This window comes from Pan paniscus, chromosome 13 (assembly GCF_029289425.2).
Source record: "Pan paniscus chromosome 13, NHGRI_mPanPan1-v2.0_pri, whole genome shotgun sequence".
NCBI classification, from domain to species: Eukaryota; Metazoa; Chordata; class Mammalia; order Primates; family Hominidae; genus Pan; species Pan paniscus.
The window spans coordinates 100,877,434-100,901,506 of record NC_073262.2 but is presented as its reverse complement, the minus strand read 5'-3'; positions in this window follow the sequence as shown (position 1 = coordinate 100,901,506).

The following is a 24,073-nucleotide window of genomic DNA, read 5'->3' as shown; positions in this document are numbered from 1 at the left end:
CTCCTGTGGAAGAAGCATACTTCCTATCCTCTTGATATTGGATTTACCTTAAGACTTGCTTTGGCGATAGCATGTGAGCAGATATGATGGACCCCGTATCCAAGCAAAACTTTTTTTTTTTTTGAGACAGTCTCACTCTGTCACCCAGGCTGGAGTGCAGTGGCACATCACAGCTCACTGCAGCTTCTACCTCCCAGGCTCAGGTGATCCTCCCTCCTCAGCCTCCTGAGTAGCTGGGACTACAGGCACACACTACCATACCCAAGTAATTTTTTGTATGTTTTGTAGAGACAGGGTTTTGCCATGTTGCCCTGGCTGGTACGAAACTCCTGGACTCAAGCAATCTGCCTGCCTTAGTCTCCCAAAGTGTTGGGGTTACAGGTATGAATCAGCAAAACTTTTAAGAGCCCTTGTGTGTTTCTATCAGTCCTGCTCTTTTCCTTCTTCCTCAAGAAAGGCATAGCCCATTTTAAGCCCCCTTGTTTAGCCTCTTGGGATGAAAAGATACAGGGAGCAGGAGTGGAACTGGTACTGACTTTCAGCCAACATAAACAATAAACAAGAAATACACCTTTGTTCTTATGAGCCATGGTGGTTTCTGGGATCACTTTTTACCACAGGACAGCTGACAAATACAAGGAAGAAGATTAATAAGCAGCATAAGGAAAACTGGAAGGAACAGAAATAACGTGGAAAATGGAAAAAAGCCCAAATGTATAAGGAGTAGCCTCAGGATGTTTTGAGAAGATATTGCAACCATAATCAGATTAGACTGTGATGAAAATGAGTAATCAAACATTTTTAAAGAGTACATAAAATTTAAAATCTTATCTGAAATAAAAATAGAATGGCCGGACTGTACAATAAAATCGGCACAGTAAAGACCAGGTGATCTAGAACGGGGCTTCTCAGCTTCAAGGTGTGTACTAATCCTTGGGGGTCTTGTTAAAATGCAAACTCTGATTTCATACTTCTCAAATGGGGCCTGAGAAAATGCATTTCTAACATGTTCTCAGGTGATTCTGATGCTGTTCATCAAAGATTCAGAATTTGAGAACCACTGTTTTAGATTCTTGCTACTCAAAGTATGTAGTAGCTTCCACATCACCTGGGAGCTTGTTAGACATGTGATACTGATCCTCAGACATGCTTTGAGTAGCAAGGATATAGAGGTATGTCTCTCAAATTGTTGGCCCCATCCCATTAGCCTCAGAATCACCAGATAATTTGTCACAAATGCAATTTCTTGGACCCCACTCTAGAACTGCTGAGTCAGAGCCCAGCAATTTATTTTGTAACATGTCTCCAAGATGATTCAAATGCACAATACAGTTTGAGAACCACTGAGTTAGAAACAGTAAAAGGCATCTTTTACAAAAGACATATATAACTAAAAAAAAACAAAAAGAAAATGTGAGAAAAAAAGTAAAACAACAGATGCTAGACCGTCTGTCAAAAGAAGTCATAGAAGAAGAGAATAGGTACAGTGGAGGTGAGAAGGGAGAAGTTTTTCATAAAACACCAAGCAGGATGAATAAAGTGGGCACACATCTACATACCAGCATATAAATGTGCAAACAGATAGTTCTAAAATCATCCATATAGAAAACATTTCTTGTTCAATGAATCCCAGGCAATTCACTTACTCTTTTAATTTATGAACTCTATAACTTGAAGCTGGTACTTCTAGCCTCCTACCCAAGATGAGTAACATGGAATTAAAATAAGTAAAGATTAAAACCTCTCAATGTTCCTCCCACCTACTCTTTAAATTACTTTTAAAATCTGTTTGGCAAATTATTTGGTGTTTTTTAGATTTATTCAGGAACATTGGAATAAAACAGGCGTGATGTCAGATAAAAGTTAGAGCTTACATATATTTTTCTTGATGAGGTAAAATTGCTTAAATTATATGATATTTGGGTTTTTTTACCTTTTAAATTTATTTTATCTATTATACCAAACAGTTTTTTAAAAATACAAGTAATTTTAATTGTCAGTTGTTAGAGAGAAGCCAATCTAGCTACAATTTCTTTAGCAATTTTGAGTCTAGCAACATAAATATTAAACTATGTATTTACTCTTAAATACATATATATTACATTTTAAAAGATACAAGATTTTAGACAAAAAATTTAGTCTATGAAGGATTTTATTTTTATAAATTAGAAAAATTGAACACATATTTGTAGAAGGCAGAGGTTACAGATATATGAGAAATTTTCATGACCTTTATGCAATTTGACTATGAATTCATTGTGACTCAGTTCCAAACTGATAAGCATTCATTATGCACTAGGAGGCTCTGAGACAGCAATAGTAATGACAGCCACTGTCAACTCGTGGAGCTTACATTCCCCCGTTGAAAGCAAGCAGGAGAACAAGTGAAGAAAGAAACTCACTACAGATAGTGATAGATGCTACAAAGGAAATGAGCAAGGTGCTGGGAGAGAATCAAAAAAGTAGAGGGGCATCCTTCCACAGGAGGTCAGCAGCCCGGGTAGGGTAGAGACCCACAGGATGGTCAGCAGCCTTTCATGTGGAGTGAGGGCAGCTCTGGCAGGAGGAGGAGCAAATGTACAAGTCCTGAGAGAGGAAAGAGTTTAGGGTGTCCTGGGAAGTCAACAGACACCAGTGTGGCTGGGGCATATATTGAGTGGCAAGGGAAAGGCACCAGATGAGGTTAGGAAAATAAACAGGGGCTACATATGTTCAGGCCTGATGACTATGGTAAGGAGTAATTAAAAGCCATGGAGAGTTTTAAGCGGGAGACATCATTTAATTTCTGTTTTTAAAAGATCACCCTACACACCCATTAGCATGGCTATTATATTAAAAAAGAAAACCTGAAACAAAGTAACACACGTTGGCAAAGATGTGGAGAAACTGGAATCTTTGTGCATTGTTAGTGGGAATGTAAAATAGTGTAGCTACTGTGAAAAACAGTATAGCAGTTCCACAAGATATTAAAAATAGAATTACCATATGATTTAGTGATTCTACTTCTGAGTATACACTGAAAATAATTGAAAGCAGGGATTCAAACAGGTATTTGAACACCTATGTTCACAGCATCATTATTTATAACAGCCAAAAGATGAAAACAATCTAAATGTCCATTAATAGATGGATGGATAAACAAAATGTGGTATATACATATATGGGACATTATTCAGGCTTAAAAAGCAAGGAAATTCTGATGCATGCTGCAATAAGGATGAACTTTAAAAATATCACACTAAGTAAAATAAGCCAGACACAAAAGAAACAAATACAGGATGATTCCACTTACATGAGGTAACTAGAGTAGTCAAATTCAGAAAGAGAAAGTAGAATTATGGCCATCGGGTGCTGGGGAGAGGGAGGAAATAGGGAGTTCATTATTTAGTGGTTACAGAGTTTCAGTTTGGGAAGATAAAAAAGTTCTGGAGATGAGTGGATAGTGGTGATGGGTGCACAATAATGCATGCACTGAACTCACACTTTAAACAGTTAAAATGATACATTTTATGTTATATATATGTATATATATTTGTATATGTATATATATATTTGTGTGTATATATGTGTATATATATGTATATAGATGTGTGTGTGTATATATATACATATATATATATATTTGGTTTTTTTGTTTGTTTTTGAGAGGGAATCTCGCTCTGTCATCAGGCTGGAGTGCAGTGGCGTGATCTCGGCTCACTGCAACCTCTGTCTCCTGGGTTCAAGCGATTCTCCTGCCTCAGCCTCCTGAGTAGCTGGGACTGCAGGTGTGCATCACCACGCCCAGCTAATTATTTTGTAGTTTTAGAAGAGATGGGGTTCCACCATGTTGGCCAGGCTGGTCTCGAACTCCTGACCTCAAGTGATCTGCCTGCCTTGGCCTCCCAAATTGCTGGGATTACGGGCGTGAGCCACCGCGCCCAGCCATGTTAAGTATATTTTATCACAATAAAAAATGCTAAAAAAAAAAAAAAAAATGCTAGTGACCTTAAAAGATACATATCACTCTGGCTGTTATGCGAAGAATGGTTTGGAGGGGAACAACAGTGAAGTGGAAAGACCAATTGGAAGACAGTGGCAGCAGCTGAGGTGAAAGGGACCTGGAGGATTGGACTAGAGAGAGGGAGACCCTCTTCCCATTGGTGAGGCCATTTTAATAACAGATTCTGTAATGACTATATGAAAGAAGCATCTTCTACATCCACCACTGCAAGTTCCAATGAGTTCCACTTTCAGTCAATTCAGTTACCAACCAACCAACAAAGCTAATACTCATCAGTGTTCTGCGTGTGGGTGTGGGTGTGTGTGGGTGCATGCATGCCAGTGCTTTGCAGTACTATGCTCTAAAAAATGAGAAAGTCTTCATGTAAATCCACATGTGCTATTGGCTCAGACTTCCAGATTTTTTTATGTAAATGATACCTCAAAATCACAAACAAATTAGATAAAAACACAAATCCCACCAATTCTAAACTTTTGACATGCGTTAAAATATTCCTGAAGACTTTATTTCCACAAATTATCGACATTAGCTGTTCTGTGTGAATTTTACTTGATAAATTTTGTATAGTGTAAGTAGACAGATGTTTTATTTGACTTACATGATATACACATGCAGGAAAAAATAGTAATTACTATAATTTTGACTATTATTTGTGCAAAATGTCCTTTCTCTAGATTGAACATTGGAAATATACTAATGTCTTTCTAGATATGTTTCTGTTTAATTTCACGGGAAGTTCCTCAGATTTCTGCAGTACAAACTGCTCCTGGATATATTGTAAAGATGTGAGAGCAGCTTCCATACCAAGCCCTAGGTAGGGAGGCTTGACAGATTGATATATCATAACGCAAAAACACAACAGGATTTTTTTTTCAAGAGTATGTTTGACAGACTGGGGCCAAAGTGTAAAATGACTACGTTTATCTAATACCTATGTGCAATATTTGAATATCCTCTTTCTATCCTCGTGATCTGCTTAGGAGTGACTTTTTTAATGTTATAGATGAAAGCTTGACTTAAGGAATACTTTCAGCCTGTACTTTGGCTTTTCTCTCCTTCCTTTACAAATGATGAAAACTTTTAAGTGTATTACTTGGTGAAATATTTCAGAGTGCATTATTTAATTCTGTTCTGTTCTGAAAGGAACATTATAAAACAATTCCCACTGGCACATGAACAAATAGCTTCCATTTGTTAAACAAAGCCTTTCTGGTTTTTAACTCTCTGACTTCCTGAAAGTTATATCCAAGGAAACAAATCTGAAATGCTGTATTCTCTTTGTTCAGATGGAATTGCTACTTCCTAATGAATTAATGTTCAGAAATTTTGGCATCTTGGTCAGCAGCCAAAGTTCCGCAAACTTTGCATGTAACGGCAGCAGAAAAGGAGATGACAAAGAGGTCTCCACAAGTCCTCTGTAGACCACTGTGTAACCTTGGACCATGTATCGGGAAAATCTTGCTACTAATTGGAAGCATACACACACTTAATGATTTTGCAAGCTGGAAGTTGAAACTTTTCAACTGTGAGCAGAAAAATGTGCTAAATGACTTTTCAGTCGAGGGGTTTTAAAAACTGGTATTTTCACACGGCTATGCCTGCACAGCAAATAGCTCGCTAGTGAAATTAATAGTTTCTAAGAGCTCTAAAACAAAACAAGTTAGAAGTAACATTATTGGGAAGTTAATTTCTGATTTGTTCTCAAGGGAAAAGCAGCTCACTTCATTATAATCTTCTGCAATATGAGACCAGAAGTGGGATTTTATTTTTCCTGTATTTACTTGGAATTCCAAAATAAACCATATCATAGTTTTCAACTAGGCCTAGCTCATTAAGTATATTTCACCTTTCTATGAGTAACAGCAGTTCCTCTTCAAAGAGCTCATGCTAAGTAATTATGTTCTTAATGAGTCAAAAGCAAAAGTTATTTTAGTCTTAAATATATATATGTAAATTGCTTTTAAAACCATCTGATTTAGAATTTTAGACTAAACATTTGAAAAGATAAGAGATGATTCTATATTAATTTTTAAAACTACTAAACTGATATTTTTACTTTCTATAAAAATATAATGTGAAAATCATAGACTTTGTGGTTTACTTTAGCCAAAGTATAGGGAAGACATCATATTTTAGGAAAGCACTTTACATATATATTTTTTCACACCCATTTGTTCACCCAAGGAGCATTTTGCATTTTGGCATCAATGTCACATTGAACAAGAAAAGCTAGTTGCTTCAAAGCACAAATTAAATGGCCATATAAATGTCCAGAATTGTCCTTTACAGGTTTTCCAATGAAAGTAATAATAATTGCATTTGGTTCTTATTAAGGCCATGCAAATGCTGTATTCCACTGTGCCTCAAACTTTTAAGTGTGTGTGAACGTTCTGGGGACCAACAGGTAGCAATTACATGGATTAGGCCTGGCACAGGGCCTGAGAATGTGCATTTCTAACAACGCTTCAGGGTATATTGTCCACCACAGTCTATGAAATGCTGTACTTTACTATCTAAAATTTGTACATGTTTTGACATAGAAGATGTTCACCATCAATTGTTAAGTAAAGAAAGCAGATTTCTAATAGTATATATTGTAGGATACCATTTAGGAAGAGAAGAAAACCATTTCTTATATGCCAAGAAGAGAACGTAAAAACTATTTAAAACAACAGCCAGTCAGAACTATTTCTGCCCACCAGAGGAATGGCATGGTTTCTCTCTAGCCTGAAATACCCGTTGTTTAGGAAAGATGCCTAAGCAGGCTTGGGTGTAGCAACCGAGACGCTCCAGAAAATGGTCTGGAAAGAACCGTCAAAATAGACCAAACATTGAATTGTTCCCGACAAGGACAGTCACAGGATCTGGAGCAGGAGGAGGGCTGAGTGAAGAGAATCGTTAGCTGAGAGAGAGAGAGAGAGACAGACAGACAGACAGACAGAGAGACAGAGAGACAGAGACAGACAGAGACTGCCCAGCCCAGTGATGCAGCAGGTGGCTTTCACTCTTGTATAGCAAGACATCCTCAGGATGAAGTAGCTAAAGGAATTTTGAAAATGGAGATGTGTTGCAGCCATGCTGTGTTCTTCTGTAACATTTTCCAGCCCCCGACTCTACTCCTGGCAAAGGGAATCTCAGAATCAAGTACTAGGAGCTGTGTTCCATGTCTGCATCTGCACAAGATTCTAGACACAAGGGAGATCAAGACAGCGGTAGAAGCAGTAAATTGAAGCAAGATGTGACCAGGAAAACTGTTTGCCCAATTTCCAAGAATCCCTGGGGATATGGTGAGGAATAAAAAGTTTTCCAACGTAAAGGAGGTCCTGGGGTGAATTACATGTAAAATTCCCAGAACAGAATGACTCCCACCAGTTATAGGACATGGAGTCATTTAAGCAATTGATATTTATGTGATGCAGACAAAGAAAACACTGGGAAAAATAGACACCAAAGTGTTAACTTTGTTTTCTTTGAGTGGTGGGATTGTGGATGATTTTTTTTTTTTTTTTTTTTTTTTTTTGCTTACCTACATTATCTAATTTAGGAAATAAAATGCATTCCTTCAAAATAAAAATATTTTTAAATCTCACCCCCTCCCCCAATGATGCCACACTCCAGCAGAAATGATATTCAAGCTGAGATGTGAAGAATAAAAAGTGTTATCTGAATTAAAAGTGGGAATGTCTGGGAGAGGTTTCCATGTGCCAAGGCCCTAGGACAGGGAAGAGCTAGTTGCAAGGAAAGAATGGAGCAGTTCGAGTGGGGTGAAAAAGAGCAGATGACCCAAGCTGAGACTACACCAGCAGTCATGGGAGGAGCACAGAGAGCCTCAGAGGCTGGGAAAGCAGTGTGATTATATTCTTACTGCAATGGCAAACAATCAAAATTAAGCAGGTAGTGACATGATCTGATTCATATTTTTTAAATATCAGGGTAGGAGAAGAGATGGAAGTGAGAAAGCTGGGGAAGAGTGGAGGCCAGGAAGTTAGATAAGAGCCCTTTGCAGCTCCCAGGCAAAAGGGAACGATGGAGTTAGTGCCAGTGATGGAGTTAGAATTGACAGGTTTTGGAGACACATGGGCTAGGAAATAGGAAATTAAAAAGCAAACAAGCAAGCAACAATCAAACACATACACACACATAAAAACAGTCTCCAAGGTTCAGCACTTGAGCAAGTAAGTGGTGGAGGTACCCTTTTCTGAGATGGAGACCTGGGAGAAATGGGTGTTAAAAGAAACAGCAAAAGTTCAGTTTTAGAAATATTGAGTTTGAGGTGCCTGTAAAATAGCTAAGGAAAGATAATTGGTAGAAGATTTGATAAATAAGTCATGGATGAGCTGGAAACCACTGGTCTCTAAGTAAGGAGCATATATAATTTACCATCAAAACTAGGACACTTCTGAGAGAAAAAGGATATGCTATTAAGAATTTTGCTGAGACAACAGGCATAACTATGGGAGAGTATTAAGGGAAAAGAGAAAGAGACCTAGAACTGACCTCTGATAAATTCCATTATTTATCATTAGGTGGTAAGTGAAGAAGAAAGAGCTCAAATTGCCCAAACATAGTTTGGAAATTAAATCCCCAGTGCAACAGTGTTGCAAGGTAAGACCTTTAAGAGGTGATTAGATCATGAGGGTTCTGCCCTCATGAATGGATTAATACCATTATTGTGGAAGTGGGTTAGTTATCATGGGAGTGTTTTCCTAATTAAATGAGGAGTTCAGCTCTCTTCTCCACCCTCTCTCATGCCAGTGCTCTCTTGTCCTTCCACCTTCCCACCATGGGATGAGACAGCAAGAAGGCCCTCATCAGATGCCAGCACCTTGATATTAAACTTCCCAGCCTTCAAAACTATGAGAAATAAATCTATTTTCTTTATAAATTACCCAGTTGCTGGTACTCTGTTACAGCAACACACAATGGACTAAGACAAAAGGAATGCTCAACTGCATCAAATATGGTTAGCAGCTCTAATAAGACTGCTGAAAAACGTTCATTGGATTTGGCAATATGGAAATAATTGATAATCTCAGCAAAGGTAGTTTGGAAGAAGATAACGAGTTGAAGAGTGAATACAAACTGAGGAAGTAGAGACAGTAGAGGCAGTTATGTACCACTCTTAGAAGAGTTTGGAAAGGAGAATATAGTTATCTAACAGTAGTGGCAAGGGAATATGAGACAAGGATAGGGACAAGTGAATTTAGTATAAGAGACACTAGAGACTGAAAGATTATAAAAAAGATCCAGAAAAACTTTCTAGTAGAATAAGTCTACTGGAATGTTCATAGAAGTATTGTTCACAGGAGCCAAAACCTGGAAGTAAACCAAGTATCCATCAACAGAAGAGAAGATGAATACACTATGGCATATTTATGCAGTGGAATATTATACAGAAGATGGATGAACTGTAGTAACACAGAAATGTGGATCAATCTTGGAAATATATTTAAAAAGTAAATCCCAAGCAATTACATACCTTATTATGCTCAAAAATAAACTTTTAAGATTCTAAATAAATGCAATAAAACTATGTAAAATCAGAAAAAGGAATTGATGAACAAGGAATTTTAGGTGATGGTCATCTCATGTCAGAGATGCAGGGTGATGACAAGATGGAGTGGATCCTGGAACCTGGGGTTGAGATGAAGATCATTGCAGGTTTCCAGGTTGTGTTTCATGAAGTGGATTTATAGATGATTACTACACTGTAAAAAAATAAAAATAGCTATGAATAGATCAACGTTAGGAGGATTTTATGAATCACATTTATGATTAGTGTAGGTGTTTGCACTCAGGCTTGATGGCCAGGGTGGAAGTATAGGGGAGAAATTAGTTGATTAGTTCTATAATGATCTGAAGACAGTCACAAAATGCTCCCATAAAAATACACAGCTATCTCCAACATAACAGTTGAGGCAGAGGAAAAGGTATTGCTACAAAGACAGAAGCTAAAGAGAAAAATTCTTCTATCTTTACAAGTAAGGTAGTTCCAGCATTTTCTGTAGACAGTAGAGAGATGTTATGCCATTCTCAATTATGAGATTTCCTCTTACCTTTTTCTGGGCATCAGAGAATATTCAGTCTACCAAGACGAGTTGTTTGGGGGCTATTTTTGAAATCTGCTATTCTTCTTGCTTCAATTACAGCAGCAACTTAATTGTTTCATGTATGGTACAATAGTCTTTTAAAATTATTTTATTTGTGATATTTCTATTGATGTAAAGCAATATACCTATTGTTATTTTAACACACTCACACGATTCATAATCATTACATTAATAGCCAAATCCCCAAAAGCTTGCTTGGCAGTTTTATGGAGAATAGATTTTGCCCAGTAGAATGCTATGCTTTTATTTCTCCTCCCTCACATGAGCTACTTTATTAAATTTCCTTTTACTGATTTCAGCCTATGTATCCCATTTATCAAGATCAAATTGCGTTTTAAGAACATCTCTTAAACTATTTGTAATTCCTCCCCAATTTTTTATCATCAGCATCTCATTCCAGTAGAGTGCTTTCCACTTTCACATCTGAATGCTTCAGAAACATACGGGGAAAAAATTGAAACAATCAACAGTAAGTAAGTCAGAATTTTGTTAGACAAAAGCAAATAGGGTAGGACAAGCTCAAATGACTCATTTCTCACTGCTTCGTTGGCAGCTGTGAGAAAACTCCCAGTAGCTTGGCTTTTGTTCTATCTTTATGAGAATCCCAAAACACTCTTTAAGACTGTGGGTAGGGGGAGATTGCTGATTTCCTAGGGGTTATATTAACCAAATGTTTTCCCTAGAATCAGCTTTGGCTGCTTTCTCTCCTCTAGGAATTCTTTTGAGTAGAATCCAAGGCTATATAATGCAGTGCTCTAATCAGCACCAGAAGCACTGTGACCACTCAGACTGTTTCTGCCCACTGCACAGCACTCTGAGAATAAGACAGACAACTAGCAGCCAGATTTTCAATTATTCTACTGGGTTCTGATTAATTCATTGATTTGTGGACTTATTAATCTCTTCAGTTACTTAAGTAATTATAAAGTCTAGCATGCATTTGGCCTATTTATGGTTTGGGTCTAGAAGATTTGAGTTAGCTGGTTACACTGTGAAGATCACACTGTGGTTCCCCCAACCCATGTTTCAATGCTGTCTTCCTCCTCCACGTGGATCCTTCTCTTGACCAGAGAGGTAACGATGTTGCAAGCCAAGACTTGTGATTTGCAAGATACAGCATGCTGGAACTTAAAAAGCTAGGCCATAAAGGATATTAGGCCCAGAGTGCCTGCTATGACAAAAGATTGGAAGGAGAGTAGAGAAAAGCCAGGCCATCCCACCTCCGCAGACACAGTCTGTTCACACTCGTGAGCAGCACTTTCAGATAGGTGAAAAAAACAGCTTATAGGCTGTGTCTGGTCGGCCCCATTCTGGCTTAATCCCAGAGGAAGAGGAGCACCATAGAACTTTCTTTAGTTATGACGATAAGCACCAAGACACCTGTGCCTTGCTTCCTGGGTGAAATCTAGAGAATGGAGAACTTCAGGGGAAAAGATCCCTACAACAGCAAGGCCTGGAAACAGAACACTTCTCTCTGGGGGTTTGCAAGGACAGAAAGCCCCACAATAATCCCCATGCCACCCTGCATGGGAGAGAGATGTTTACATGGAGTGCTAGGGCCTTGGTAAGCTACCTGGGAAGTCCAAGTGTTGATGATAGGGTATAATGAGGCAACTCAATGTTTCCCCTGGCAGCAAAGAACAATGCAGGTGGGATACTGAGAAGCAGCAGGCAGGTGTGGATCTTACATTACTAGTGAGAAGTCACAGACTCCGGTGAAGGGGAACACAGCCCAAATGGCACATGGATTGTGTGAATCCAGCTCAAAGGGCTCGGCTGGGCTGCCTTAATAGGTACCAGTGGGGGATGTCACTGATCACTACAAATAATGGACCACTTGCATTGCCAGAAGATGCCAGGAAGACCAGTAGGACCATCCCAGTCTAAAGGTCCTACCTGACAACACAGCAGGGACAGCGAGGTCCCCTCCACATGCAGATACAAAAGAGAAAGAGAAGAATAGGGAAGAGAAAACCCAAATTGACTGAGAACATCTTGAATTTGAATAAGAAAAATTACTGAAGGAAAAATGTTTACCTGGAAGTGAAGAGAATGGGTTTTCTGTACCAAGAATAATGTCATCTCAAAATTGAGATTGGGTCATTATAGAGAATTAAGTTAAATTCTACTTGTACACTCCTGGGCATCTGACCCATGAAACAGTATCTGCTACACAGATAATTAAAGAAATATTCCTTGCATTCAAGGAACCCACAGTCTAACAAAAAGAAATACACTTTGTGCTCATAGTATTTATTATATTATGGTTCCTTATTCCTAAGCTTGGTGTGGCACTTCCTCATAAACTCCATGACAGCAGGAACTACTTCTGCCTTTGTTCACTATCGTGGTCCCACTGCATAGCACAGTGCCCAGCATACAGTAGATAGTCAACATTTACTCATTATATTTATTAGGGTAATTACTTTGTTAGTTATACTGATGAACATTCATTGTTGATTACTGAAATAATTATTAAAGAAAATAATTGTTTTAAGTGACTTTTATGTGCTAGGCATTCCACCAAGACATTCACACATATTACTTGACAAATATATAATCTTATCTTCAGTGCTGAGTAATATAAGTTGAAAAGTCCCATTAGAATTTGATCACATAGGATTATTACTTAGGAGTCCCTGTATCTCATCTTGCTCTCCTCCAACCCACACTATAGTCATAATTATCTTCCTAAAATGCATATCTGACCATTGCCCATATGAATTTATAGCCATAAACTCAGATAAACAGGAAATACCGTGTTTCTTTAACTATGTGTAAATTTTATTCTGAGCCCATAGTCAGACATACTGTGGAGAAATTCAATCTCAGTCATAAACATGCCTTCTCCTTTTTTGGGGTCACACAAACACCCTTCAGGGTGGAAGCTTCTTTGGCCTTTAGCCAACAGGGCTCACTACTGAAACACCCAGTGTCAGCCTTCCCGTCCCTCAGAGTTGAGGAATCGCTGTTCCTGTGCCCAGGAACAGGCGAGGAGCCCCCGCAATTAGCCAACCTCGCCTGGAGCCCCTCTCATCCATTCACCACCAGTACATATCCATGCATCAACTCTCAGCAGGGTCGGAACCCACTGACCACAGGTCCTTCCCAGACTTGGGGAAATTATTCTCTCCCCCACTAGTACCCTTACAGGCTCTTCTCCTCTACTCAAAGTCAAGTATCATTTCTCCTGCAACCTTAGCTTTTCAAAATCTAGACATTCCTGTGGTCATTGAAGCAGCTTCCCCTTCACTCACCTGTCCCCACCAAAAGTCCTGAGGCAAGAAGACCAAAAGACCAGGATATCAGAATCATTGAATAAAGGAGTAAATAAAGGGAGAAAACAAATTTTTAGGATTATGCTACCATTTGATTATATCACTTCCTTGTTTAAAATCCTTCAATAGTTTTTCATTGCTCCTAAGAAAAAGACCAAACTCCTCTATATGGCCAAAAAGATGGCTTCCCTCATACCCACCTCAACTGAACAGGGACACCCAAAGGGGTCTGATCTCGTCCCACCTCTGTAGCTTTACGGTAAAGAATGTTGTCAAATACCCAGTGAGATTATTTTTTCCCAGTTTTTAGGAAACTGTAAAACACCAAAGAACTAACTACCTCACATTGTAAGATCAGAGACCCAGAGAACTGCCCATTGTTAGGGCTTGCTGCCTACTCTCAGGGCTGACAGAAATTGCCATTTCTGCATATAATCTTAACCCCACTGTCACCACAACCAAGTATTAATAATAAGAGGACTGAGGAAAGAGAAAGTTTGCATTTTAGAGGACCGCAGTGTCTGTGGAATAGACTATCCCAGCCGGGCTCGGTGGCTCATGCCTATAATCCCAGCACTTTGGGAGGCCAAGGAGGGTGGATCACCTGAGGTCAGGAGTTCAAGACCAGCCTGGCCAACATGGTGAAACCCGGCCTCTACTAAAAATACAAAAAAATTAACCAGGCGTGGTGGCAGGCACCTGCAGTCCCAGCTACTCAGGAGGCTGAGTCAGAAGAATCGCTTGAACGCAGGAGGTGGAGGTTGCAGTGAGCAGAGATTGCGTCATTGTACTCCAGCCTGGGCAACAAGAGCAAAACTCTGCCTCAAAAAAAAAAAAAAAAAAAAAAGAAGAAGAAGAAAAAGAAAAGAAATAGACTATCCCTTCCCTAAGCTAACTCTGAGGTGAGTAAAGGGAGTTGTTACTATCCCCAAATCCAAGGGAGGCCCAAGAGAATGACTCTCAAGGAATGGTAGTGCCTTCACTCCACAAGTCAAGGACTAATGACGATTCCCTCTCTTGTCTGAAAGCTGTCTCATCGCTAAAACCCTAGATCATCTGATGCTGCTGAAACTGCCACTTTAGGGTATTGGGGGAGTTAGCGGGGAGGTAAGGGAAGAATCCATTCATTTCCTGTGGGCAGGTGGACCAGAGGAAGGTGGCTGCATTTGAGCAGTCTTGCTGGTGCCCAACTAAGATGTCTCACTGCTGGTTAACTAAAACCCAACAGCAAGAGGTCATGGAATGGAACATGTAAGCTGGGGATTAGGGAGTAGGACAAAGAAGTTAGACCTCAAGCAAGACCTTCCATAAGTTCTACTCAAGAACCACACATAGGTCTGTCTTTGGACAATGCTTGCCTCACAGATGCATCCAATAGGAAGTAAGTATTAGCCAGAGGAGGGGCCAACTGAGTCATCACACAAGGAGATCTCGTTCTTTGTCTACCATTTCTTCTGCCCCAACACCAGAAAGAAGCAGAGGAAAGGGGAGAGGGGGGAAGGGTGTGAGAACTGACTACACCTGCCTTCCATTTCTGTTTTTTTTTGGTTTTTTTAGGGGTTTTTTTTTGTTTTTTGTTTTTTGTTTTTTTTTTGAAAGATGGAGTCTCGCTCTGTCACCCAGGCTGGAGTAGAGTGGCACAATCTCAGCTCACCGCAACCTCCACCTCCCGAGTTTAAGTGATTCTCCTACCTCAGTTTCCCAAGTAGCTGGGACTACAGGTGCGCACCACCATGCCCAGCTAATTTTTGCATTTTTTTAGTAGAGACGGTGTTTCACTATATGTTGGCCAGGCTGTTCTTGAACTCCTGACCTCAAGTGATCCACCCGCCTCGGCCTCCCAAAGTGCTGGGATTATAGGCCTGAGCCACCACGCCCAGCCATGCCTTCCATTTCTTAGTTTGCATCTCTGCTCACATCTCTTTGTGACTCTAAACTCTTCTGCCTCCTATTCTACTTTAAAGAACCCTTGTGATTATTGGACCCACCGTGATAATATAGGCCCAGCTTCCTATTTTAAGGTCAGCTGATAAACAACCTTAATACCAGCCACAACCTTAATTCTCCTTTGTTATGTAATACAACATGTTCCAGGGTTAAAATGTGGACATCTTTAGGGAGCCATTATTCTGCCTTCCAAAGCACTTGTATTAGTCAGGGTTCTCCAGAGAAGCAGAACCAGCTGGGTACATAAACAGATTTAATGAAATGGCTCACATGATCGTGAAGGTTTGGTGAGTCCAAAATCTGATGGGGGAGGCTGGGAGGCTGGAGACTCAGGAAAGAGTCACAGTTTGAGTCCAAAGGTGGTCTTCTGCAGAATTTCCTCCTCTTGCTGGGGAGAGGTCAGCCTTTTGTTCTTTTCAGGCCTTCTGCAGATTGGATGAGGCCCAATTTGGAGGGTAATATATGCAGGATATAAGAGAGCAGCTGCTTTACTCAAAGCCCACAGATTTACATGTAAATTTCATCCAAACACACCCTCACAGAAATATCCAGAATAGTATTTGACCAAAGAGCTGGGCCCCATGGCCCAGCCAGTTGACACATAAAATTAACCATCGGAGTGTTACCTTACCAAAGAGCCAAAATGTCTCAATAATTCATTTATACTTACATCTAGTCAGTCTCATCAAACTTGCCCTCTCTGGTATAGCCAGAAAGCAGACATTCTCTTGTTTCAGTCTTTCCACCATACTGTTTCTAACTCCAACTCACCCTTTACAACTTTCTTGAGGAGACCTTTTCCATGTACTCCCACAGTAATAGCTTCTATTTATTGAGTGTGAGAAAAGAAAAATAGCTCAGAGCAGTCTGAACTATGTGAGGTATGCAAAATTTATCGGACCTAGAGAGATATAAGTATGGGAATTCAGTCACCTCCACCCCTACACTCATACTGGAGGCAATTGTTTAAAGGCATTTTGTTCCTGACTAGCTGCCTTACCCATTATCTTTATGTTCCTGGAATTTGTGATACAGAGAATGTATAGCCAGTCAATAGCTTAAATTGTTTCAATATAAATTACTGGTAGACAACTTAGGAACTGCCTCTTCTTTTTTCCTTTAAAAACCCACTCATAACTGCTATTAATTCAGGGCAACTTGAATCTATGTTCTGGGGTGGCCATCCTCAAGCTTTGAGTTCCAATAAACCCTACTTAATTGTATTCTCTGAATCTCATTATTTGACTTAGACAAATGTGTGTCCAACTGTGGATTATGTGCCAGACACTGCTCTGTTTTACATACATTAACTATTGAGCCAATTAGCTGCAAGGCCACTAAACTGACTGCTTTTGAAGTCGGTTTTGAAGAGGAGAAAACTGAGGCACATGGAGGTGAAGTAACTTACCCAAAGTTATTTAGTTGAGCAAGTGGCCACAGCTATGAAATCTCCTTTGCAAAATTATGACAGTAAGAGAAATTTGACATAGTTGACTTCATTTTGCTTCTGACCTCCAAGCTGTCGTTGGTCATTCTTGGGCATATACCAAGCTAACTTTGGGAGGAATTTAGTTTATAGTTTGTCTTTGAAGCAAGGATGATAACAGTCCCTCCCTAAAAGTACTCTTCTCCCTGTTCAGGGGCTAAAACTAACTTAGTGAGACTAATGAAAGGCCATAATGCTAGGATTATGGGAGGGACCTGAATTCTGCTAAGAGATAGGTGTAGTTTCTATACTCCCTTACTGCTCAGGAATCATGTAGCTAGAAGTCACAAGATTTGAGACTTTCCCAATTGCTCCTATAGATAGCATTACTATCATAGAACCTCAGATTTTGGGGTTTTTTTGAGATGTTTTTCAGATGGATCCAACCCAGCTTTGAGACTCATGACTCAACTGGTCTAGTCCTGTGGCCCCACTCAGAGGCAGATTCAGCACACAAAGACCATTTTCCACACCCCTATGGATTTAACCCTAACCAATTAGCAGCACCCATTCCCCAGCCCTCTGCCCACCAAACTGTCCATAAAAACTCTAACCTTCAAGCCTTTGGGGAGACTGATTTGAATGATAACTCCAGTTTTCCCATGTGGCTGATCTCTAGTCAATTAAACTCTTTCTTTACTGCAGTGCCTTGGTCTCAGTGAATTGATGGCTGTGCAGCAGACAGGAAAAGCCCACTGGGTGATTACAGCTGAGCAAATGGCAAAACTGGGATCCAAACATAGTGGCATTCATAATCTTCCTCTTAATTTCCAGGCTAGAGCACCCAAGCAGAGAAGGTGCCTATGGAGTATATGAAAATTGCCTGTATTCCTTCTGTACTTAACATAGGACCATAAAGTAGACTGCTAAAGCAATGCGTACATAGTAGGGGTAGTGTTAGGACTATCTAGGGTTTCAAAACTGTTGAATCTGAATACCTTTTGATGAGCAGCAGCCTCAAATTCAGCCACAATCACCATCTCTCCCTGATTTTTGTATTTCCCCCATCCTCACTCCCTTCAGGCATTTATGTCACCTGCCTGACCTAAGAAAGCAATGGAATTTGCAACCCCAGTTTCAACTTAGATAAAGGCCAAAACTACTTTAATCTTGTTCACAGTTATTTCCCAGTGCTTAATACAATCACTGGCACATGGCAATGTCTGGTCATCAAAATAGGATCCAGTTAGAAGTGACAGTGAGCAAACAGGGTCAGAGAAATTATAGTTGCCTAGTATCAGAAAGTCAGAAGGGAGCAGACTTAGGACTCTTTATCCTCAGACTCCAAAGCCCATGTTTTAAAAGCTCACTACAATATTATGTGGAGACGATGTTTCATTCTGTCTGTTTATAGTTTTGGTTGGTTATTTCAAATAAAGCTGTGATATATAAATAAAAAAGAGAGATTGGCTTAGGAGAATAACTTATCTTTTGACATAATGAATCAAACTTTACAAAATGCATTGGTACCAGACAGAGTGGCGCTTGCCTGTAATCCCAGCACTGTGGAATGCTGAGGCAGGAGGATCACTTGGGCCCAGGAGTTCAAAACCAGCCTGGGAAACATAGTGAGATCCCTTCTCTACAAATAATTTTTTAAAATTATCTGGGCATGGTTGGCACATGCCTGTGGTCCCAGCTACTCAAGAGGCTGAGATGGGAGAATCGCTTGACCCTGGGCGGTTGAGGCTGCAGTGAGCCATGATCACGCCACTGCACTCCAACCTGGGTGACAAAGTAAGATCCTGCCTCAAAAAACAAAACAAAACAAAAAAACACATTACTGTCAAATGTGGCATCTGGGGCCAGGAGAACTCTGCATAGTTCTATTCTCTAGGAACTTATCTCTAGAGAAGCTGACTTGGATCAGTTAAAATCATGAGCTATCCCAATCATGAATAAAGTTTTGCAAAATAAGGTTAACAAGTCCTATACCCATAAGATTTCAAAGATTGGAAGTCTATGCAGACTTCCTTATCTGTGTGCACTTTCTTCAGACAACTGGCCTATGAAGGAAATAGATGGACAATAAACCAAGCCACAGACCAGATAATTACCAGTTTGCCAACCTCGATTATGATTTATTAGACAAGAAAGTATAACAGTGCTACTCAACTATTAAACAACCTCTGATTTACAAATGTCATTGTTCTGGCCTAACAGGCATTATGGGATGGGATGAAAAGGGAATAGTGATGAAGTTGATGGAGGTTCTACACATTTTTCAGGAAATCACACAAGAACTTGCAGCAAAATAATAAGCTATAAAGTTATCAAGATGGATGTAACACACAGATAAAATGGTATACGTTAACAAGGGCCAGTGGGCTTTCCCCAAAAGCCTTTAAAATAGTGCATGCAACAGATTTAAACCATTTTAATCACAGATTCTGGCATATTGTTTAAAATAACACAAGGCCCAGCACGGTGGCTCATGCCTGTAATCCCAGCACTTTGGAAGGACAAAGCAGGTGGGTCACTTGAAGGCAAAAGTTCAAGATCAGCCTGGCCAACATGGTGAAACCCCAGCTGTACTAAAAATACAAAATTAGATGGGTGTGGTGGCATGCACCTGTAATCCCAGCTACTGGGGAGACTGAGGCAGGAGAATCTCTTGAACTTGGGAGGCAGCGGTTGCAGTGAGCCAAGATGGCGCCACTGCACTCCAGCCTGGATGACAGAGTGAGACTTCTTCTCAAAAGAAAACAAAACACAAAATATAAATTTAATGGAAATTAGGTCTCTCTAATAGAATGTTCTACTTTGTAGCATTTTTCAGAAATGAAATTATTTAAACAGTAATTTTAATTTCCTCTTGTATGTCTGTTTTCTTTATTGACAGAGATCCCCAATCCACATGCCCCTTCCTTCTTAGCATCAGAACTCCAGTTTTCTTTGGTTCAGCAACGCACTTAGCTACAAGGCTGAAGTTTCAGCTTTTTTTGCACCTAGGTATACCCATGCAGTTCAGTGGTCAGAGATATAAATTGAACTCCCGTGTGGAACATCTGGGAAGGCTGCTTATGGGAACTGACTCAGCTGGGAGAAGGAATATTTTGTTCTTTCATCCTTTCTCCTTTTTTGAGATGGAGTCTCACTCTATCCTCAGGCTGGAGTGCAGTGGCACCATCTCAGCTCACTGCAACCTCCACCTGCTAGGGTCACACAATTCTCCTGCCTCAGCCTGCAAAGTAGCTGGGAGTACAGGCACGAGTCATCACACCCGGCTAATTTTTGTATTTTTAGTAGAGACAGGGTTTTACCATGTTGGCCAGGCTGGTCTCAAACTCCTAACCTCAAGTGATCCGCCAGCCTCGGCCTCCCAAAGTGCTGGGATTATAGGAGTGAGCTACTGTGCCCGGTCCCTATCTCCCTTCTTTCTTGCAGCTGGCACAAACAGAATGTTTAAGATGCATCTAAGACAGTGGGGCAGGAAGAAGGAGACCAGGGAGATGCCAGAACAGCCCTGAATTCCCTAACTCCAGACTCCCTATTTCTGGGAGAGAAAGAAACCTTACTATTTAAGCTAGTATTATTTCTTAATCGCCACAGCCGAACCATATCCTAAGTGATAGACCACAGGGATCATAATCTCCAATATCAAGATACAATATGTCCATCCTGGCCAACATGGTAAAACCCCGTCTCTACTAAGAATACAAAAATTAGCAAGATGTGGTGGTACATCCTGTAATCCTAGCTACTTGGGAGGCTGAGGCAGGAGAATTGCTTGAACATAGGAGGCAGAAGTTGCAGTGAGCCAAGATTGCGCCACTGCACTCCAGCCTGGGGACAGAGTGAGACTCAGCCTCAAAAAAATAAAATAAAATAAAAATAAATAAATAAAATATGTGTTATAATTTTTTTGGAGGGGGTGCATTTTCAAAGTGGTGACTGCTAATCTTTATATCATTTAAATTGATTTAAAGTGGTTTGATTCTAAACTCACTGAAATCTCTCCACAAATAGTAGTTTAGCAAATCAACAGACTAATCTGGCAGACTGGGCAGAATAACCAATTCATTCCTAAAGATATGCATCAGGTTTCTTCTTTGTCACTATACTGATTTCTGACAAAACGAAAATCAGAAAAGTCTGTGAAGATAACTCTATGGGTTTCTCCATTAGCAAATGAATCTGTCTACTAATCTTTCTAATCTTTCAAATTCAGACTCTGCAACTTTACAAAATTGCAGGTTTTAAAAATTTGGAATGTATATTAGTGTACCACCACTAACAACTTTTAGAATACACAAACTTACAGAAGCATAGTCAGTTTTTCTAACATTAATTTACTCAACATGTTCCATCCTTTGTGAAAAGTCTATTTAAGACTGGAAACTGAGTCAGTCAACATAGAAAAGGTCCCCCACCCTAGTTTTGGCTGGTCACCTTTGCCAGATGTTGTTTAACTGGTTCTATCCCCACTGTTTCCTATGATTTGGAAGTTAGATTTCTAACTAACGTCAATTAGACTCAAGTTTGATTTTTTTTTTTGAGACAGGTTTTTTGAGACAAGGTCTCACTCTGTCACCTAGAGCACTGAAGTGCAGTGATACAATCTCAGCTCACTGCAGCCTCAACCTGCCAGGCTCAGGTGATCCTCCTGCCTCAACCTCCTGAATAGCTGGGACCACAGGCATGCACCACCATGCCTGGCTATTTATTATTATTATTTGTAGAGATGGGGCCTCCCTATGTTGCCCAAGCTGGTCTCAAACTCCTGGGCTCAAGTGAACCTTCTGCCTCAGCCTCCCAAAGTGCTGGGATAACAGGTGTGAACCACTGTGCTCAGCCAAGTTTGATTTTTACATGATTTTTACTTCATAGATGGTGCCATCTATTTCACCATGCATCATATTGGGACACCTCTTGTTTGGTTTTTGTCACTTTTAGTAAAGCTTAAGATTAATCAGAGTTCAGTTCTCCACCACCATTTCTTTTTTTTTTTTTTTTTTAAGGGAGTCTCACTCTGTTGCTCAGGCTGGAGTGCGGTGGCACAATCTTGGCTCACTGCAACCTCCGTCTCCCAGGTTCAAGCAATTCTCCTGCCTCAGCCTCCCGAGTAGCTGGGATCACAGGCATATGCCACCATGCCTGGCTAATTTTTGTACTTTTGGTAGAGACGGAGTTTCGCCATGTTGGCTAGGCTGGTCTCGAACTGCTGAGTTCAGGTGATCTACCTGCCTCGGTCTCCCAAAGTCCTGGGACTACAGGCATGAGCCACTGCGCCCAGCCTCTACCACCATCTCAATGACTATTACCTGCACCAGATATTTCATTAGAGCTTACAAAATAATATTTTTCAAATTCTATTATTCCTTCTGCATTTATTAGCCAGAATTTTTCTGCAGAGAAAACTTTTTCCTCATCAACCAATGCCATTTGATTATCCTGAAAAAAATAGTTTATACCAGAAAGCTGAGGTGAATGCTTCATTATTTTCCTTTAGTTATCAATGTTCAGAGTAATGAGCTGGGTCCTGGTTTCTCTTGTTCTTAGCCTAAAAGACCACGAGTACAGCTTATTCATCATTGCAGTGGCCCAGTGCATGTTAATGAGTGTTTAGCTACTGCTCTCTACAAGACCTGTTCCCTGACTCTATTAAGTTTTTCTTTATGTTTGAGGAGGATGTGGGAGCAAAACAAAGCAAAAGGACCAACTCAGGTCCAATTTTGATTAAAATTGTAAAAATAGGCATTCCCCTTCTTCCCCTGATCAATACCCTGCCTGATCATCCTCCCTAATTCTTAGATGTTTTAAAACACCACTTGGCTTCACAGAGCTGCTCTAAGCCTGCTCCACTCAATGAGGCCTAATGCCTCTAAATTATTCCTCTCCCCATCTGGGTACAAACTCCTGTAAGTCTCATCTTCTTCTTTCAGTTGCCAACTAGCACAGGGGTCGCCAGTCCTCAGGACATGGACCCCAGTACTGATTGTTGGCCTGTTAGGAAAAGTCCCACACAGCAGGAGGTGATCAGGCATTGCTGCCTGAGTGCCCCCTTCTGTCGGATCAGCCGCAGTATTAGATTCTCATGGGAGCTTGAACCCTATTGTGAACTATGAGGGATCTAGGTGGCTCCTTCTGATAATCTAATGCCCGATGATCTATCACTGTCTCCCATCACACCCATATGGGAACATCTAGTTCCAAGAAACAAGCTCAGGGCTGCTACTGATTCTACATTACGGTAAGTACGTGATAATGGTAGAAATAAAGTGCACAATAAATGTAATGCGCTTGAATCGTCCCAAAACCATGCCCCCCGCCCTCATCCCTGGAAAAAATGTCTTTCACAAAACCAGTTCCTGGTTCCAAAAAGGTTGGGGACTGCAGAACTAGTACAACTTAATGCACATGGGGTTTTAGAATAGAATACTGAAAAAACATGATACTATCAACTAAAGTATTCCAATAAGAACGATGGTTGATGCTGACTGGTATAAAATGTTTTCCAAAGTCCTTTGCTATTACACTTTTCACCTCACATTGTAGCTATAGCCTGTTTTACCCTCAAGTAGACTGTCGACTTCTCAAGTATAGGATTTCATATTATTCATCTTTGTATCCTTTAGTACCTAGAATGGCTCCTGACCCATAGTAGGTGCTCAGTAAATATTTTGAGTGAGAATGAAAAATGAAATGTTTCCCATGAATAAAAGCTAGTACTATATGCTACAGACATACCATCTGTACCAGAGCTTGGGATAGAATAAGAGAGGCACATCCACCTTCTGATCACAAATACCTCAGCTATAGCAAATCTAGATGTTGGCAGGAAATGGAGGGGGTACCTCAGAGTGTCTGCATCTGTTATGAACCAAACAGTTCAGTTGCAGCTATTAAAAAAGGATGATGTTTCATACCACATAGGTGTTTATTTAAAGAAAAATGTTGGCCATATGCAGTGGCTCATGCCTGTAATCCCAATACCTTGGGAGGCTGAGGCAGGAGGATCCCTTGAGTCCAGGAGCTTGAGACCAGCCTTGGCAACAGAGATAGACTCCATCTTTGCAAAAATGAATTTAATTATTTAATTTTTTAAAAAATGTAAAATGCCATTCACAGTAGCTAGCACTCTAGTTATTGGCCATTGGGAAAAATTCAAATTCGTAATGTACCATTTCTTTAACTTTATTATTATTATTCTCTTCTCTTTATAACTCAGGGAAATGTTTTTCTTTTTAAATTATCATTTATTATAGGTTTATTATTCTTCTACATTTCCCAATCTACATAAGCCTAT